Genomic DNA, 17,404 nt, shown 5'->3' with positions numbered 1-17,404 from the left:
ACCTTCGCATAAGTGAGGAGGTTTGGACTGGAAGTAGTTCATCTTCACTATCCTCCAAGCCTAATTGATCATCTATTGTAATCGTCTCATTTTCTATGTCAACTATGTGTAGCAATCCTGATATATCCATATTTTCATCAAGAAGCCAAGATAAATTTTCTTCGCTCACAATGATATCATGATAATATGGATCATTGTTTAATTTGTATTGTAGTGCATCTCTAACATGGCTTCTTCTCACATAACAATCATATGTGTGCCTTTTTGTGTGTTCTCTATGTACTATTTGAATATCTAGCTTGTCGACCCTTCATGGTAATATCTTGGTAATGGTTTTAATATCTTGTGGAAAGCTAATTGTATGCCCGCTATATTTATACTGGCCTCACATGGCATTTTTTACTTGTAATATTGAAGCCACCCTATCAATCAACATTTCTTCTACTTGGGTTAATCTTTTCAGTACAATTGGTTGGTCACCTAGGTCCATGTTGTTGAGTGCTAAGAACTTGTGAATACCCTTCTCAATAGAACACCTCTTGCATATAGCATTCCTATGTTGGAAATGTACATTCATTCCTGGATGTCATTCCTTACATGTTGCGCATGTGTGTTGTTGAGAAAGTGCATCTAACCGGTACCAAAAAATTTCCATTGCGATTATGAACTTAGAATTACCGTTGATTGATACACTTGGAGGTATGAATTCTTCCATCGAACCTCTGGCTTTTTTTGGTTGATTACGTTTGTACCGTGTGCAAGTTTTCCTAGCTAATTCTTCTTTGTGGTGGATGTAGTAGTTATGACTATGTTTATGATGTTGTAACCTTTGAGCATTATCTTGTTCAACACCTTCTTGCATTTCCTCAATTTGTGTCTCGCTTAATGGAGGAGGTATTTAAGCCCTGTGTATAAGATCGGATTGTTGTTTTTGTATCATTTTTTTCTTTCTACATTCTAATATCTCTTCTTTATGTTGAGCATAATAAGCTCAATTCCTTTCATGGACTTTCTATACCTTTAGTGGTGACTGTTTGATGTTACTTCACTTCCTTCAATATGAATGTTTTCCATCTACAATTAAAATAGTTCCTCATGTTAATTAGTCAATGACAAAATATAATAGTATGTTTGAAATGTTCATTGATTGACATTTGTTAGAGTAATGATGTCTAAACTTAGAAACAAGTAATGTACATGACATTATCAACACATCAATATATATTGGGTATGTCTTAGCAATTCCAAATATCAGCAAATGAACTTATTGCGTGCCTTATGAAAAATTCATACATTTGTATTATGGAGTGTTGAACAATTTAAGATTCGCTATTAATGCCTGTCATTTATAAAAGCATTTCCTCTTGCTAATTAGTGGCTTAGGAGACAGAACATGATATTTTTAGTGTTTAGTGATACACAATTACTGTATGGCCATGGAAATATGGAATGTATAGATTGGGTTTTTCTTACCTATTCCCAACATCAAAATAGAAGAGGTATTCTATTTGCCTTTATAGAGTACACTGTATTCATGTATAAGACCACTATCTTGATATTTTGTATAGATCAATAGTATGCACATATACCATATTTTGTATAGAATAAATTATGTATTATATACATATACAAGAATATTATGTTCATATTGACTTCGACCCTACATCATATAGAGTTCTTTTTTAATGTGAAGAATACATGACATTCTTCCTCACTAAACATTATGGCGATGTCACCTTTAAAAACTTGTACCATGTACATTTCTAGTCCAATTTTTGCACATATATGCTTAATATATATATATGACAACATTAGAGTACACCTTTTCATTTTCCCTTTTGTCCTTTTCTTTGTAGATGATGTGATCTACTAGGATTCTTGGTTGAGTGGTTGAGTAGTACACATATTTGTAATCCTTTCGATCAATTTATTGCTCTCTAATATGAAATCTATTGGAGACACCTTTATAATAGTTTCCTTTATGTGTTCCTCATCATTATGCATCTCATGTGCACACGTGATTGTGAATACATTATTTTTATGTTGAACATCTCTTATACATTGTTTCATACTCTTATCAAAAGTGTCATCAAATCGAAGGTTGTACAAGGCTTTTGCTGACATGCCCATCAATTGTGCCCATGCCTCATTGAAGGTAGAATCCCATATTTCACCTATGTGATCCTATAATTTTAGCTGAGCTATGTACTTGTAATTGCATTGAGTACCAACTTGTTCACATTTTGGGAAATACCACCCCTTATGATTTTCTTTATCTAGTCCCTTCTTGCACTAGTTATTGTTAACTATTATAGGACAAGCTCGGTAACAAAATTTCTCTTTGTTGAGAAATATTAGTCTTGCCTTCAAAATGCACTAGAATTGTTGAGATGTTGTCAGTCCATGTTGTTTAATATCACTAATTGTCACTTGTGCAGTTGGCAACAACATGGGATTGAGTTGTCCTAAGGCTATGTGGAGGTTGGTGACGTTTTCCTCATACCAATGCTTCAACTGTTCAGTTTTTGGTCTTATAGGGGGGTATGTGCAGGATCATGGTCAACCAAACTATGATCTTAAGTGGCAATGAAAAACTAACAAATCAAGGTTATGTCAACTTGACACATAATTTTTAAGTGGTTATGGACTTTATATCAAAAAGTTGTAAGAAAATAATCTATAGGAAATTGAATGTAGTTTCTAAACTACTAGGCCGTATCTGGAGAAAAAAATAATTGATTGGTCAAAAGTTTGGATTTTAATGTAGTACTACAAAAATTTTAGGGCAAAAATAAAAAGTAGGTGTATGTATGACCACCTTAATCAAAATCAAATGATAATTTTTTTAATATAATTATAGATATAAAAAGTAGACTCATGCCCAGATGTGATGCATATTTTTGGATATTTTTATTCTACATAAATAATTAAATATAAATTTTCTACTAAAACATTTTCTAAAAAAAAAACTCCTTTGTCTAACCACCTTAACTAATAGAAAATTTTGCCAAATTTTATTTTTATTTTATTTTTCTTATACTAGGCGAAGCATAGAATGTGATGCAACTTTTAGATTTAAAAAATGTTATACCATTTGAAAGTTATAGCTATTTTTCAATCAATATGTCAATCAGTACATTGCAATCATCTTCACTGAAAATTAACTAATAAATACTTATCAAACTCAAAATTTGACAGCAATTATATCGATGGAATCTTGAGAGTGTTATAAAAAAACCCTTTTCGTTTCATTCAATTTCAATGAAAATAACATTGTTAGATGGCTACCCGAAGTCTGAGTGTTAGTGAAACCCTTCTCACACATGTTTTTTGGGTTGACCGAATAGGCTTGGTAAATACCAAGCCTTATTAGATACCCGAATCTAAATCGAATATTGATTTGAAATCGGATATCTAATTTTAAATTGGATATCCGATCACTAGTGGGAATTTTCAACAACAATTTGGAGGAAAATTCGAGAGGAGAGATTTTTTTCAATTTTAAATTTGGACAGAGGGAAATTTGAGAGAAAATAAATTTAAGAGGGAAACTTTAGACTATTTTAGAGGGAAATTTATTTGAGGAAAGTGTAGACATTGATATTATTATTATTAACTATTATAATTATATTATAGTAATATGTATGATTATTATTATTAAATATAATATAGTTATAAATATAATAATTATTATTATAACTAAATATAATATAGTAATATATATGATAAATATTATTATTATTAAATCTATAATCTAGTAACATATATGATTATTATTGTTATATAATCTAATAATATATTATTATTATATTCAAATATACAATATTATATAATTATTAAATATAATATTGTCATAAAATGCATCATTTCGATGCATTTCATGAAAAAATATGTGCCTAGGGCCCCTAGTGACCCCTTTCGACGCATACCCAATGGGTCCCTAGGGGTCCTAGGGATATACATTGTCATAGAATGTGTCAAAAGGGGTCATAGGTCATCCTATGGCCCCTTTCAACCCATATAAATGATTCTAAAATGTCCCTAAGGGTCCTAGGACCCCTACAGACATATGTCAACATGGAATGTGTTAAAAGGGGTCATAGATCATCCTATGGCCCTTTTGACCCATATAAACGACTAAAATATGTCCCTAGGGGTCCTTCGACCCTTAAAGACATATGTCATCATGGACTGTGTCAAAAGGGGTTATAGGTCATCCTATGGCCCCTTTCGACCCATATAAATGATTCCAATATGTCATTAAGGGTCTTAAAACCCCTAAAGACATATGTCAACATGGAATGTGTCAAAAGGGGTCATAGGTCATCATATGGCCCCTTTCGACTCATATAAATGCCCCTTTTGACCTATATAAATGAGTAAAATATGTCCCTAGGGGTCCTTTGACCCCTAAAGACATATGTCATCATGGATTGTGTCAAAAGGGGTTATAGGTCATCCTATGGCCCCTTTCGACCCATATAAATGATTCCAATATGTCATTAATGGTCTTAAGACCCCTAGAGATATATGTCAACATGGAATGTGTCAAAAGGGGTCTAGGTCATCCTATGGCTCCTTTCGACTCATATAAATGATTATAATATGTCCCTAGGGGTCCTTGAGACATATGTTGTCATAGAATGTGTCGAAAGGGGTCATAGGTCATCCTATGGCCCCTTTCGACCCATATAAATAATTATAATATGTCCATAAGGGTCCTAAGACCACTAGAGACATATGTTGTCATGGAATGTGTCGACCTATAACCCCCTTTGACCCATATAAATGAATATAATATGTCCCTAGGGGTCCTAAGACCCCTAGAGACATATGTCATCATGGAATGTGTCAAAAGGGGTCAGAGGTCATCCTGTGACTCCCTTCGACCCATATAAATGATTCTAATATGTCCCTAGGGGTCTTAGGACTGCTAGAGACATATGTCATCATGGAATGTGTTGAAAGGGATCATAGGTCATCTTGTAACCCCCTTCGACCCATATAAACGATTCTAATATGTCCCTAGGGGTCCTAGGAACCCTAGAGACATATGTCATCATGGAATGTGTTGAAAGAGGTCATACATCACCCTATGACCCCCTTCAACCCATATAAATGATTCTAATATGTCCCTAGGGGTCCTAGGACCCCTTGGACCCCTAGAGACATATGTCATCATGGAATGTGTCGAAAGGGGTGATAGGTCATCCGGTGAACCCCTTCAACCCATATAAACTATTCTAATATGTCTATAGGGGTCGTAGGACCCCTAGGGACATATTTCGTCATGGAATGTGTCAAAAGGGGTCATAGGTCATCCTGTGACCCACTTCGACACATATAAACAATTCTAATATGTCCCTAGGGGTCCTAGGACCCCTTGAGACATATGTCATCATGAAATATGTCGAAAGGGGTCATAGGTCATCCTATGACCCTCTTCCACCCATATAAACAATTCTAATATGTCTTTAGGGGTCCTAGGACCCCTAGAGACATATATTGTCATGGAATGTGTCGAAAGGGGTCATAGGTCATCCTGTGACCCCATTCGACCCATATAAACAATTCTAATATGTTCCTAGGGGTCCTAAGACCCCTTGGGACATATGTCATCATGGAATGTGTTGAAAGGGGTCATACGTCATCTTGTGACCTCCTTCGACCCATATAAATGATTCTAATATGTCCTTAGGGGTCCTAGGACCCCTTGAGACATATGTCATCATAGAATGTGTCGAAAGGGATCATAGGTCATCCTGTGACCCCCTCCGACCCATATAAATGATTCTAATATGTACCTAGGGGTCCTAGGACCCCTAGCGACATATGTCATCATGGAATGTGTTGAAAGGGGTGATAGGCCATCCTGTGACCCCCTTCATCCCATATAAATGATTCTAATATGTCTCTAGGGGTCCTAGGACCCCTAGAGACATATGTCATCACAAAATTTGTTGAAAGGGGTCATAGGTCATCTTGTGACCCCCTTCAACCCATATAAATGATTCTAATATGTCCCTAGGGGTCCTAGGACCCCTTGGGACATATGTCATCATGGAATGTGTCAAAAGGACCTATGACCCCCTTTGACCCATATAAATGATTCTAATATGTCCCTAGGGGTCCTAAGACCCCTTAAGACATATGTCATCATGGAAAGTGTCGAAAGGGGTCATAGGTCATCCTATGGCCCTGTTCAACTCATATAAACAATTATAATATGTCTCTAGGGGTCCTAGGACGCCAAAAAATATATGTAATCATAAAATGTATCAAAAGGGGTCATAGGTCATCCTATGGCCCCTTTCAACCCATATTAATGATTATAATATGTCCCTAGGGGTCCTAGAACCCCTAGAGATATATGTCATCATGGAATGTGTCAAACGGGGTCATAGGTCATCTTGTGACCCCCTTCGACCCATATAAATGATTCTAATATGTCCCTAGGGGTTGTAGGACCCCTAGAGACATATGTTATCATGGAATGTGTCGAAATGGGTCATAAGTCATCCTGTAATCCCCTTCGACTCATATAAATGATTCTAATATGTCCCTAGGGGTCCTAGGACCCCTAGAGATATATGTCATCATAAAATGTGTTGAAAGGGGTCATAGGTCATCCTATGGCCCCGTTTGACCCATATAAATGATTATAATATGTCCCTCAAGGTCCTAAGACCCCTAGAGACATATGTTGTCATGGAATGTGTCGAATTGACCCATATAAATGATAATAATGTGTCTTTGGGAGTCCTAGGACCCCTAGAGACAAATGTCATCATGGAATGTGTCCAAAGGGGTCATAGGTCATCCTATGTCCCCGTTAAACCCATATAAATGATTCTAATATGTCCCTAGGGGTCCTAGGACCCCTTGGGACATATTAGAATCATGGAATGTGTCGAAAGGACCTATGACCCCTTTCAATCCATATAAATGATTCTAATATGTCATTAGGGGTCCTAGGACCCCTTGAGACATATGTTGTCATGAAATGTGTCAAAATGGGTCATAGGTCATCTTGTCACCCCCTTTGACCCATATAAATGATTCTAATATGTCCCTAGGGGTCCCAGGACCCCTAGAGACATATGTCATAATGGAATGTGTTGAAAGGGGTCATAGGTCATCCTGTGACCCCCTTCGACCCATATAAATGATTCTAATATGTCCCTAGTGGTCCTAGGACCCCTAGAGACATATATCATCATGGAACATGTCAAAAAGGGTCACAGGTCATCTTGTGACCCCCTTCGACCCATATAACTGATTCTAATATGTCCCTAGGGGTCCTAGGACCCCTAGAGATAAATGTCATCATAGAATGTATCAAAAAGGGTCATAGGTCATCCTGTGACCCCCTTCGACCCACATAAATGGTTGTAATATGTCCCTAGGGGTCGTAGGACCCCTAAAGACATATCTTGTCATGGAATGTGTCAAAATGGGTCATAGGTTATCCTATGACCCCCTTCAACCTATATAAACGATTCTAATATGTCCCTAGGGGTCCTAGGACCCCTAGACATATATGTTGTCATAAAATGTCTTGAAACCATTTGACCCATATAAACAATTAAAGTAAGTCCCTAGGGGCCCTAAGAGCCCTAGAGACATATGTCATCATCAAATGTGTCAAAATGGGTCATAGGTCATCCTATGACCCCCTTTGACCCATATAAACAATTATAATATGTCCCTAGGGGTCCTTGGACCCCTAGAGACATATGTCATCATGGAATGTGTCGAAAGGAGTCATAGGTCATCCTATGGCCCCTTTCAACCCATATAAATGATTATAATATGTCCCTAGGGGTCCTAAGACCCTTAGAGACATATGTCATCATGGAATGTGTTAAAACCTATGACCCCCTTCGACCCATATAAATGATTCTAATATGTCCTTAGGGGTCCTGGGACCCCTAGAGACATATGTCATCATGGAATGTGTCAAAAGGGGTCATACGTCATCCTGTGACCCCCTTCGACCCATATAAATGATTCTAATATGTATCTAGGGGTCCTAGAACCCCTAGAGACATATGTCATCATGGAATGTGTCGAAAGGGTTCATAGGTCATCCTATGATGTCCTTCGACCCATATAAACAATTCTAATAGAAATAATATAGTAAAAATAATAATTATATATATATAGTAATATATATTATATTTATAGGTTATAATAATAATATATTATAGATTATATTAATAACATATATATACATAATATATTACATTATTATATTTAATAATAATATAGTAAAAATAATAATAATATAATATAATAATATATATTATATTTATAGATTATAATAATAATAACAACATAATATATTATTATATATTAATAGTTACGTTATTATATTAAATAATAAAAATAATAATAGGCAAGAGCCTACAACGCATTGGTAAATTGCAAGCCCCTCATCGAGGAGGTCGTGAGTTCGAATCTATTCACGCTTAACACATAATAATAATTAACCTCAATAATAATAATAATAAATAACCTAGGTTTTGGCCGTTTACCTATCAAAAAAATAAATAATCATTTCATTTCATATATATATATATATATATATATATATATATATATATATATATATATATATATATATTTATTTATTTATTTATATATATATATATATATTTATATATTTATATTTATTTATTTATTTATTTATAGATTAATCACAACTCATTAATTAGTCATATTATATATTTATAAATTATATATTATATATTTATATATTTCATAACTCAAATTAGTCATATAACTCACAAATTTGTTTTTCCCTCCAATATTTTTGTGCCCCCAGTATCAGATATCCAATTTCATTGGCATGATTTTCTCAAAATATTCCTTGTCATTACAGATCTGACAACATCACTTTTTTTGGGTCTTTTTTACTGGTTTTAGAAAAAGTCATGTTTTGGGGTCTGACCAATTGAAAAAAGTTTGATAATATAACCCTAGGTGTCTGATATTGTCATCTGAATGGGGAGTAGCAATCCTCGAAAGGCTAAACACAGAAAGAAGGTATCCAATGAAGACATTTTGGCATATAGGGAAAGGGACAAAATAGAACACCAAAGGAAAATACAAAGTATGTTAAATGTTAGTCAAGTTGATGATGAATTAGTTGAAGGTGAAATCATAGAGTCAGATAATGAATATGTGCAGTTGGGGAATAAAAATGTACCAATTGAAAATGATAATGCCAGAATTGAAAATTTAGAGAATGAAAATTTTGAGGATGAAATGCTACTAGGTCATAATGTAAATTGCATAATTGACCATGCCGAACATGACAATGCATAGTAACCTAATGCACAAGAACCTTACATATCTCCTAATTATAATCGACATGAAGGTTCTAGAACACCAAAATGGATAATTGAAATTGATGAAATGATTATTACCAATTTGGAAGGGAAAAAATCAGAAAGAACCATTCGGTTATGGGCTTCAAGACTATATAAGATGTTTTTCCACAACAAGATAGTGGTGGAGCAATGTCAGCTTTTTATGCACTTATTAAAGATGCAAAAGATGAGACCTATGCTTTCCAAATTGAAGATTTGTGTCAATAAAAAGTTGGAAAGAAATGTCATTATTGTGAAGAATCTTTTCAATGCTCTCGATAGCATTGGAAAAAATAGCAGGGAGAAGGATAACAGAGTTGCTCGAAGGGTTATTACAACCTCTTTGGTAAGTCATCATTTGAGAAAGGGTAGATATAAGAGACAAACTTGTATTGATTTGAACCTAAATCGTACTACTTTGAGAAGAGCACTTAGTCAACGAGAGAGAATTGATGATCCTCTTCAAAATGAAACATGGACATTTGGTGGGAGACTTCCACATTTTGATAAGAAGCTATCCAATGATGTGAAGGAAGAAATTACACAATTTTGGCACTCTAGCTCACGAGTATCACCCAATGCTAAAGACATGTTAAAGTTGAGAATTGGCATCAGAGACCACACGCCACATCCTAAACACTATTTTGAGGTAAGTCAAACTATGTTGTTCAAACAATTTAGAGAGAGTCATCCAAGTCTTCATATATCACAAAGGGCTTTTGAATCTTTGAAGCCATTTTATTGTGTGCCACCTAAAATTCAAAATACATGTTGTTGCAAATATCATGTTGATTTTTCTATGCACCATGAACTATTATGCTCCATACGTTCTACTTTTCATAGTAAAGAAATGTTGGAGAATTGTGGTGCTAGTGGGCTTCCAAAATCATCAAGAGACTTGCTAGATCAATTTTTATGTCATAGAGTTGATGGTTGTTTCTTTTATAGAAATGCTTGCTTAAATGAGAAGTGTTAAGAATGTGGTGGCTTATCCAAGTTTGACACATGTTTCCATGAGGGGTGCGAACAAGATCTTGGAAAGACAATAGTAAAATAAAAGGTATATGAAATGGTGAAATACACATTGAAGAGTGGGGGTGAGGACTCTAGATGTGAATTGGTTGGAAAAGAAATTAGTGTGGCTAGTTTTATTTCAGATTTCAAGGCAAACTACAAGTATGCAAGACATAGTCACAGGTCTCAGTGGTTGGATCAACAATTTAGAATGTGTAAGGAGACTTTTCCCATTGGCACTATTATATCAGTTGTTGATTTTGCTAAGAACTACACATTGCAACCTCAAAATGAGACACAATCTCAGTATTACAACTCCATTTTAGATTTCTATTTTCATTCACATAACATATAGACATACCCCTAATAGTGTGAAAGATAATCGAAAGATTATTAGAGAGTATCATTTTTGTATGAGTGATGATAGATCTCACTCTCACGAGTTTGTACAACATTTTTTGAAGAATTATTTTGATTTCTTACATGAATATGCAATTTCTATGGATAGACATATCATTTGGTTAGATAACTATACAAGTCAATTCAAGAATGCTTACATGTTTTATTGGTTGTGTAGGATGCACGTAGAGAGGGGATGCCTCATATTTGGAGTTTTTTTTAGTCCGGCCATGGGAAAGGGGAACATGATGGAGCAAGGGCATGTGTGAAGAGAGCTCTAGTTAAGGAGCAATTGAAGATTTCAGCAGTAGAGCTTCTTGATGCTTGTAGCATTGTTGATTGGTGTAGTTTAGCATTATCATAGGGGGGACTTTTGATTCAGTGTTACGTAGGTTCTTTTGGTTGGTTAAGGAAGGGTCCATAGGTGATAGATCAAATTGTGCTACAGTGAGAGACTCATCAAAAATGCGATCATTCTGGAGCTCAGATTTTAGTACATGGACCATTTGGACACGACAACTAGCTTGCTTTTGTCCTAGTTTTTTAAGTGTGATTGGGATCATTGTGAGTCGAGTGAGTGGGTGGACACATGAGCTCCACATTATCTTACTCAATTTTCTATCATACCCTCTATCAAAAATGATGACATGGAAATTTCACTTGAGCATAACCATTTATTAGATCTACTTTAGCCAGAACATGTCTTTGCATTGGTTGCACCATAGGGGAATGATGAGAAATCCAATTATTGGTTAGCACATTATGTAAGAGGTAAACAAAAGCTTGCACAACCGATCACAGATGACGATGGATTCACATATCCTACTAGTTCAGTGGTTGTCGTTGGAACATGGCTGTGGACATACATGCTTAGAAGGAATGAAATTCCTGCATTCAAAGACTATCAGAAACACAAAATAATTCTCATATATTCACATCTTATTATAGTAACAAATGTAAAGTTGTTGAAGCATCAAGGAAGACCAAAAGTAAAAGAACTTTTTACTATTACTAATGTTGATCATGAAGCCCTGTTGGAGACCCTAAAAGAGAGAGGACCCTACTAGAACACTTGACTAGGTATATTTACTTCTTATGTTATTTTCTTCATAATGATTTAGTGAACTGTTGATTATCTTGTTTAATACAATAAGTTACTAATTTTTTTATCATATTGAAATGTAGGTACATCATGAAGAGAGGGTGGGGGGGTTGGTGTTGGGGTGAATTCCTAAGATTTATGATGTAAAATGTGAAGTTTTTTTGTGTATGGTTTTTGTAATAATGAAAAAAGACAAGTTATTCAAAATAACAGATACACATCCAAATGCATGCAAAAGATTTGAATTATTCTATTTTTATTTATGATGAGTGGTCTAAATTACATGATATAATTTAGTACTTGAAAAGAAAAGATCAATTTAATTTTTTCCACGATTGTCTCTTTTACATCATTATCATATATTAATTTCATAGAGAGGTGGTTTTTAAATTTTTATAAAATTTCTATAATATTTTTACTCTTTAGTTACATTTCAGATTTTACTTTTTATATATGAAAATTGAAGCTAGACTATCTCTACTAAAATCTCTTTCAAAAATAATAATATATATAATAGCCTCATGTTACCAAACTAATGTTTTTAATTAATAAGGAAGGGGTTGGCAGGCCCTTGAAACCATTTATAGTGAGAAGATCCTTAGAACAACAACACAACATAAAAAGAAACTTAGTTGAGGAGGTAGGCCTCCAAAGACAAGTCCAATGGATTTTTGAAAAGAACCTAAAACCTTGTAGGGTTTTGAAAAGTACCCCAAACATTCAATGATTTTTCTAAGGATCCTAAACATTCCAAGTCTACCAAAATTGCCATGTCTTCCCAACCAAAGAAAACATATATCTAGAAAATGCCCTTTTAAACTATCAACCAATGTTAGTAAAACTAGAGAAAAACCAAAAATAACTATATCCAAAAAAACTATGCCCAAGTTCTTGTAAAAGGTACTCTAACTATTTCTCAAAATAAGTAGAAAGGAGAGAAAAAAAAAAAAAACAAAATGAAGAAAAACATAACATAATAAACATAGTATCTAAAACTATTGTATGAACAAAATAAATAGAGCCAGACCAATTAGGCATTCTTTTATGTTTTCCCATTCATTAACTAGGATTCATAGGTTCTCTAGCCAGTTGGTGACATCATTAGTAGTCTTTACTTCATCATGCTTTTCGTCCACAATATGACCATCCTTCATCAATTTTCTCTTGCCCATGATGGTTCTGAAGAGAACTTGATCACAAAGCTAGGGTTGGTGTTAATATAAATTAAATGTATGAAATATTCTTTTTTTCCTTCTTATAACTCCATGCTTTTTTAGCCACATGTTATATAGCTTTCTCTCTACATGATTAATGTATGCGATTATTTGTTATAGAATATGATTATTGCAAGTAACAATCTCAAGATTTTGTTCTGGTAAATTATAGAATCTTTCTTGTAGTATCACAAGAGATTGATGAAATGCATACATTTTTTTTAAAGAATTTACAATAAAACATAGTGTGCACAAGCTTCATTAAATAAGATCCTCCATTTTTACTCAAAAAATTTGGCTTTGAATGTTCTTTAACAATAAAAGAGGCATTCATCAAAAGAGAGCTAGAATTCACAAAACATTTGTAGGTCTCCAATTATATCAAAAAAATAAAGAAAATTACACTTTTTAATATTAAACATTAGATAATATTAATATTATTAAATCTTTAATTAAAGAGTTAAATTGTTGTCATCAAATTACACTTCTAATGTTTTCCTCATTTCATAAGTAGTTCAAGCAATGGGCATGTGGGAAATGTTTATTCTCTTCATGAAGAAAAGTAAGCATAGTAAATTCTCCTTGGTAAGTTGTTATAGCCACTGTCTTTATCAATACACCCACCTAAAGAGATCTATAATATAATATTGAACTAACTAGGCTACTTAAGGATTAGATTCATACTTATTAATCTTTGTCTTTTAGACATGAGACATTAGTTTCCATGTTTTTGAATTATTCAATTTGCAAAATTTATTCAACTTCCAAATACACATCCATAAAATTGCATAAAAATAACATTCTAACATTAAAGGATCACCAAAGCATAACTTTGAAACTGCTGATCTTGGCATCGAATCATCAAGGCCATTAGCTCCGAGTGGGCAGGTGAACCCTAGTGACACCCTTTTTCTATCCATGGAGACCATCCATCATCTGCGACCACCCCATACTGAGGATTCTCCAAGGTGCCCTAAGTGCATTTCGAGGTTGATCTTCCAAGGGTCGTAACTCAGAGCTCATGAGGGCTATCGATAAAATGTAAAATTCTACAGGACCATGATGTCAAGGCCTAAAATAACCTATCTCATTTTTGAGAGATCACATTCTATTTCGATTCGGCACAGCAATCTCGCTCGATGCCAAAACTCGCAATGTGCCTTAGTTCATAGGTGCACCAGACCGTAACTTTGAAACCGTTGATCTTGGCATCAAATTGTCAGCACTATTAGCTTTGAGTGGGTAGGTGAACCCTAGTGACACCCTTGTTCCATCCATGGAGACCCTCCATCATCTGCAACCACCCCGTACCGAGGAGTCTCCAAGGTGCTCTAAGTGCATTTCGAGGTCGATATTCTGAGGGTTGTAACTCATAGACCGTGAGGGCTATCGATGAAACATTGAATTCTATAGGATGGTGATGATGAGGCCTAAAATATCGTATCTCAATTTTGAGAGATCACATTCTGTTTGGATTCGGCACAACGATCTCGCTTGATGCCAAAACTTAGTGTGTGCCTCAGTTCATAGGTGCACCACAGCGTAAATTTGAAACCATTGATCTTGCCATCAAATCATCAGTTCCATTAGCTCTAGGTGGTCAAGTGAACCCTAGTGACACCCTTGTTCGATCCATAGAGACCATCCATCATCTGCGGCCACCCCGTACCGAGGAGTCTCCAAGGTGCTGTAAGTGCATTTTGAGGTCAATCTTCTGAGGGTCGTAACTCAAAAATCGTGAAGGCTATTGATGAAATGTCAAATTCTATAGGATAGATATGCCAAGGCCTAAAATAACCTAACTCATTTTTAAGAGATCACATTCTGTTTGGATTCGGCATAGTGATCTCGCTCGATGCCAAAACTTGTAGTGTGCCTCAGTTCCTAGGTGCACAACAACATAACTTTGAAACTGTTGATCTTGGCATCAAATCGTAAGTGCCATTAGCTCCAAGTGGGTGGGTGAACCCTAGTGACACCCTTGTTCTAACCATGGAGACCATCCATCGTCCGCGACCACCCCGTACCGAGGAGTCTCCAAAGTGCTCTAAGTGCATTTTAAGGTCAATCTTCTGAGGGTCATAACTTTGAGATCATGAGGGCTATCGATGAACTGTTGAATGCTATAAGATGGTGATACTGAGGCCTAAAATAATATATCTCATTTTTAAGATATCACCTTCCATTTGGATTCGGCACAACAATCTTTCTCGATGCCAAAACTTGTAGTGTGCCTCAGTTCATAGGTGCACCATAGCATAACTTTGAAACCACTAATCTTGGCATCGAATTATCAGTTCCATTAGCTCCAGATGGGCAGGTGAACCCTAGTGACACCTTTGTTTTGGCCACGAAGATCATCCATCGTCTGTAGCCACCCCATACCGAGGAGTCTTTAAGGTGCTCTAAGTGTGTTTCAAGGTCAATCTTCTGAGGGTCATAACTCAAAACTCATGAGGGCTATTGATGAACCATCAAATGCTACAGGATGGTGATGCTAAAGCCCAAAATAACCTATCTCATTTTTGAGAGATCATCCTTTGTTTGGATTCGGCACATCGATCTCACTCGATGCCAAAACTCATAGTGTCCCTTAGTTCATAGGTGCACCAGAGCATAACTTTGAAACCGCTGATCTTGGCATCGAAGTGTTAGTGCCATTAGCTCCAAGTGGGTGGGTGAACCCTAGTGACACCCTTGTTTTGGCCACAGAGACCATCCATCATTTGTGGCCACCCCGTACCAAAGAGTCTCCAAGGTGCTCTAAGTGTGTTTCGACGTCAATATTTTGAGGGTCATAACTTGAAGCTTGTGAGGCCTATCGATGAACCATCAAATGCTAAAAGACGGTGATGCTGAGGCCTAAAATAACCTATCTCATTTTTGAGAGATCACCTTACATTTGGATTTGGCACAACAATCTTGCTTGATGCCAAAACTCACAGTGTGCCTTAGTTCATAGGTGCACCACAACGTAACTTTGAAACCGCTAATCTTGGCATCGAATTGTCAATGTCATTAGCTTTGAATGGGTGGGTGAACCCTAGTGACACCCTTTTTTTGGCCATAGAGATCATCCATCGTTCGCGGCCACCCCATACCGAGGAGTCTCCAAGGTGCTCTAAGTGTGTTTCAAGGTCAATCTTCCTAGGGTCATAAATTAGAGCTCGTGAGGGCTATCAATGAACTATCAAATGCTACAAGACGGTGATGCTGAGACCTAAAATACCCTATCTCATTTTTGAGAGGTGACCTTCCATTTGGATTCAGCACAGGGATCTCGCTCGATGCCAAAACTCACAGTGTGCCTCAGTTCATAGGTGCACCACAGCGTAGCTTTGAAACTGTTGATCTTAGCATTGAATCGTCAACCCCATTAGCTCTGAGTGGGTGGGTGAACCTTAGTTACACCCTTGTTCTAGCCACAAAGATCATCCATCATCCACGGCCACCCTGTTCCAAGGAGTCTCCAAGGTGTTCTAAGTGCATTTCAAGGTCGATCTTTCAAGGGTCATAACTCGGAGCTCATGAGGGCTATCGAAGAACCATTGAATGCTACAAGATAGTGATGCTGAGGCCTAAAATAACCTATCTCATTTTTTATAGATAGTAACAAAGTGAAAAAGGTTTGATCCAATCAAGTCTCTTAAGTTGGGATATTTTGAGATTATGTTGAAATTGAAAAGTTGTAGCATGAGGATAGTAACAAAGTGAAGTGCTAGTTATCAAAGATTATGAGTCTAGGAATGAGTTCATGGTTGGGAATAGAATCCATGGTTGAGGAGTGGAGTCCTTAACTATGTTGAGATTAGATTTGAAGCCAAGAGTTAGTTTCAAGGTTGAAGGTAGAGTTTAAAATCAGATTTCGGGTTATCTGAACCTTGTGTACGAGGTTAACAATCGTGTTTATGTCATGATAGCACTTCAAATTAAACATTGCATCCAAATTTGATAATAAAGGTTGTTAAAATGTTATTCACAAATTATTGCATTTGAATCAATATAACAAACATAATCAAAATTAATGATATTCCATAAACATGAACAATACACATGATCCACGATAAGTTGAACAATACTAGATACTAAATTAATATGTATATCATTGTGCACATAAATGAAAAATATATATATCAAAATACATGTATCCATAAACAAAATTTTGCACAAATATATATCAAAGATCATGTATCCTTAAAGAAAGTACTCAAATATATATATATATATATATATATATATATATATATATATCAAAATACATAGATCCATATACAAAATGTGGCTGATCATGCCATCAGAAT

This window comes from Cupressus sempervirens, chromosome 10 (assembly GCF_028749045.1).
Source record: "Cupressus sempervirens isolate cs-2001-9-10 chromosome 10, ASM2874904v1, whole genome shotgun sequence".
NCBI lineage: Eukaryota > Viridiplantae > Streptophyta > Pinopsida > Cupressales > Cupressaceae > Cupressus > Cupressus sempervirens.
The sequence above is the reverse complement of the archived record's forward strand: the minus strand, read 5'-3'. Positions refer to the sequence as shown.